This window comes from Rhipicephalus microplus, unplaced genomic scaffold (assembly GCF_043290135.1).
Source record: "Rhipicephalus microplus isolate Deutch F79 unplaced genomic scaffold, USDA_Rmic scaffold_15, whole genome shotgun sequence".
Taxonomy (NCBI): domain Eukaryota; kingdom Metazoa; phylum Arthropoda; class Arachnida; order Ixodida; family Ixodidae; genus Rhipicephalus; species Rhipicephalus microplus.
The window spans coordinates 31,132,501-31,137,009 of NW_027464588.1; positions in this window are offsets into that span (position 1 = coordinate 31,132,501).

Consider the following 4,509-nt stretch of genomic DNA (forward strand, 5'->3'; position numbering starts at 1 on the left):
AGCAAGAACGAATGAATGGACGAATTCTTCGCCCCACTCTCCATCATTCACTCTGTGGATATGCTGCCATTTTTTTCTTCCCCTTCTTTCTTCTGAGCCGTAAGATTGCGCCGCGTCCATGAAAAAGCGGACTTTCCTCGCAATTGTGACCCAGCGTCTCATCGTTCATCGTTCTCGCGCACGTAATATACGCAAGCAGCAGCGGCATTGCTGCTGAAGTGATCTCAAAATTATATCCGGCAGTATACAAGCCACAAGAGCACTTGCGATGTTTTGCTATGATGATCTCACTGGCTATACTTTAAAAGATCTCTCAGTTACCTAGGGTATATACAGCTACCCCCGTACTGGACAAAAAAAGCTGTACCTCGGACTCTACTCAAAGCACAGACTGTGTTTAGGTCACAATAGATGCTGTAATATTTAGCGCAAAGTTTTTTCATAACATGTGTGGGAAGCAATTGAATGTGATCTACTAATGAGTACTGCTGTGAAAGGCGCCTTTGTCTGCAAAGCTTAAGTATATAGGAACTTTGTGCTTGATAATTTTTTGGCACAATTAGCCACAATTACAGACACATAAAGATATAACCAAAAGCATATGTGAGCTATCTCCACACAGCCGCATTTGTAAGTGCACAAAACCCGAATTGTTTGTTTGGGGGGCGTATCTAACTGTCATGATTTGTTCTTTTCTTATAAGACCACTTACTGGTTCGTGCAAGGCTCACTGAGGGTTGCGTGCAACTCGAATCCACAGAGTGATATATTTATACACTAATGAGAAAGTCCTTTGATACAATAGACTCATTAGCTATAAACAGATGCTGCAACACCTTGTATCATGCATAAAAGCTACGCTATTCTTGGTGGAAGCTTGATTCTTTTTGTAATCGAACAAAGCGGTTCCGCCTTAGTGGGGCTGTCATCGTGAGGATTTGAAACTGCTGAATCATTCTGCATAATTGTAAGAGTGTCAACATAAATTGACCATTTATTAAATAAGCGTTAAAAGATTCGTAAAGTTTGTGAGTTAGACAGCAAAGCTAGTTGTGGTATATACACAGAATCGTGCAACCGCGAAGAAAATGAGGGTCAATTTGTGCTCCTTGTAATGACTGAAGGGGGGGGGGCACTTCATTGAATATTCACTGCCCTTGAAGGGAACGTTGTCAAAGATTATTTTTTGTTCATACACCGACAGACGTGCGCCATTTGCACTGACACTTATGGACTGGAAAGAATTAAAGCCTGTAATTAGGTTTTCTAAGAAGCATTCGTACCTACGCGTTGCTTGACGTGAAATTAAGAAGAATTGTTGATCACCTTTGCGAAAGCTGAAATCGTGCATCCCGTAGAAGTCTCACAAAGGCAGATCATTTCACTTTGCATGGCCATCTCATTGATTGTCGGCTGACAAATCAAGGTTATGAATAATGAGCTTGATGGAAAATGGTAAGCAGATTCCGAAAAGGTCGATCAACATGTTATTGTAGCAATTACATGAGGAAAGAGATTGTAGTGCACTGCTGTGTGAAGAAGAAAAAAAAATCGCAGCATATCCACGGAGTAAGTGATGGTGAGTGGGGCGAAGCGTCCATCAGTCCGTTTGTGCGTCCGTTCATTCATCTGTGTGTCCGTCCGTGTGCCCGTTCGTCCGTCGTGCATCTATCTGTCTGTCTGTCCGTCCGTCCCTCTCTCTCTCCACGCGCACATCCATCCATTCATACGTCTTCTATGCTGTCTGTCTGTCCATGCGTCCATGCGTCCGTACATATAGTGAACACTCCAAGTACTGACATGGCACATCTTTTCGTCATATATTCATTTCATAGAAGTACCGCCATCGAGCGGTCTGCCGTGGTGGTCGCCGCAGCTGGGATCGAATCCCAGCTGCGGCGGCTGCATTTCCAATGGAGGTGGAATTGTTGTGGGCCCATGTGGCTCACATTTGGGTGCAAGTTAAAGAACCCCAAGTGGTCTAAATTTCCGGAGGTCTTCACTACAGCCTCTCTCGAAATCATATGGTGGTTTTGGGACGTTATACCCCACATATCGATCAATTAATCAATCCAAACAGCGGACATGCGAAGGATTAAACGACAGGTGGCTGTCTACTACTACTACTACAACTACTACTACTAATAATAATATTAATAATATTAATAATACAGCATGCACGACCCCAGACTTGAGAATCTACGTCCCTAAAAAATCACGCAGAAAGATCCAGTTGCGCCATCATCACCATCATCATTTCTTAATCACCGCGCCGCGCCTCTCGCGCAGCAGATGCTAGCTCGAGCTGCGCGAGGATTGGAACGAGCTGACTCGCCTGGCGTGGCGGACGCTGGTAACCGACGTGGCTCCGCTTCAGGCCAGGAATAAAGTGGCGAGATTGGCACGGCCCCATCGGCCGCCTTCGACGTCATCTCACGTGTCTTCTTCTCTCGTCGCTACATTGGTGACCCGGAGAACACGCCCTTCGCCGAGCGGCCCGCGGCCATATTCCCGCAACTCTGCCCGCCAGTGCCACCGTTCCAATCGACCTACCCCAAGGTATGGTTCATGCAGCTCGATGCCGTTCTGGCGTTGAATGGCGTCACGGACCAGCCGCTGATGCACGCCATTCTTCAAGACGCCCTTCCAGTATTCCGGTAGAGTTGCGTCATCTCTCTGGCACTTCAACCTCCAGCCAGCAGCCTTACGATGACCTCTGCTCGGCGGTGCTTGCCAGACATAGCCTCACCTACCACTCGCTGCCGTTCACCCGCGACTTACAGGTTTCGTCTGCGTCGCAGCGTGCGGTACCCTCCGGCCCGAAAGTCTTCACTGACCGGGACCTAACTTCCTCGACAACGTCTCCCTCCACCTTGGGTACGGCCACTAGCGCCGTGAGTTTCGCACCCGGTCACAGATCCGACGAGGTTCTTGAAGTCGTTCCTGCTGCTGACAACCTGTCCACCTCAGCTGAGGTGGAGGCCGCCAGCCATCAACCACGGCCAGGCTTCCAAGACGCTGCGTCTGTGACTGACGCGCTTGAGGACGACGTGCCCGGTCGGCTTCGGACGGGGCTCACCGGGCATGCAGCGCCTGCGGTGGGGCAGTCTGGGGGGTGTTGGCTGGAGGCGGCCATCAATTGTGCAGACCTGCACGCCGGCCCTCATGCGCGGACTGCCGGAGGTCATTGCACGCGCACAGGTGTCCCGTCCAGTGCTCCGGGCGAGCCCACGCTGGCTGGGTTCCACCACCGCCATTCCCCGGAGCCTTTGCCTCCGGACGGCAACGGCCAGACGTGTGTCCACAACGCCAGCTCGTGTGTCACAACCGCGACGGCGCTCATGCCTCATGCGTGTCTGCCACCCATTGCCCTACGTCGGCGACGACGGCGTGCTTGGCGTCACACATTGCGGCAACTTTTGGGCCGCCCTGCTGCGCAGCCACGGGTTGCGGTCACGGCCCTGAAGACGGCGCAGGCGCCTACTCGGCCTGTCCGACGCGGTGTCCCACCACTGGTCGTGTGCCCGACTGTCCACCGCGCACTTGGTGGTATTGTTGGGACACGTTCCTGCAAGCGTCGGCACGTCTGTCTCTGCCGGCACGCTCGACTTTGAGGTCTGTGTTGCGTCGACTCCAACGTCAAGGCCCGCACTGCCGGCCCTCTGCCGACGTTGGCAGCATGACCTCGCGACACACGGTGCACTCTCGGCCTGTCCGGCCAGGTCACCGCGAGACCCGCTTTTCGGCTACCACAGCGACCAGGCACTTCCTCCTTCGTCCCTTGCGCTTCTCCCAGAGTCGCCCACCGGAGGCACACTGCCTACTGATGGCCCACAAACGTTGACAACCTGGACTTACCAAATGAACACTTTATGGATTGCAGTTCATGTATATAGCATTTGTCAATCTCTTTCTTTTTCATATGCCTTCAAATCGCGCAAAGCGCTAGGGGGGGAGCCCAGTAGCGCCATCATCACCATCATCATTTCTTAATCACCGCGCCGCGCCTCTCGCGCAGCTGATGCTAGCTCGAGCTGCGCGAGGATTGGAACGAGCTGACTCGCCTGGCGTGGCGGACGCTGGTAACCGACGTGGCTCCGCTTCAGGCCAGGAATAAAGTGGCGAGATCGGCAAGGCCCCATCGGCCGCCTTCGACGTCATCTCACGTCTCTTCTTTCGTCGCTACAATCCCTATCCGTAAAAACTGTGATCCCACGTACCGTGGGAATTGATGAAATGCAAACCACGAATGAGAAATGTTGATATGTCACTTTAATAAGAGCACAACTTTACGAGGTGGAGGTAAATGATGACGTACATGACTTTTGTGTCACAATTATCATGTTTGAATGTGTCGTTTACCTTCGTCATATATTCACGTCATATGGTACCAAATTTATTATAGGGAATCTCACGTGACGGCCGTGAGCACGCTAAGAGTTTGGTATGCTGTCATGTTGATACATGACACGCATACGGATTATCTTGTGTTCACAAGTCATATATTTT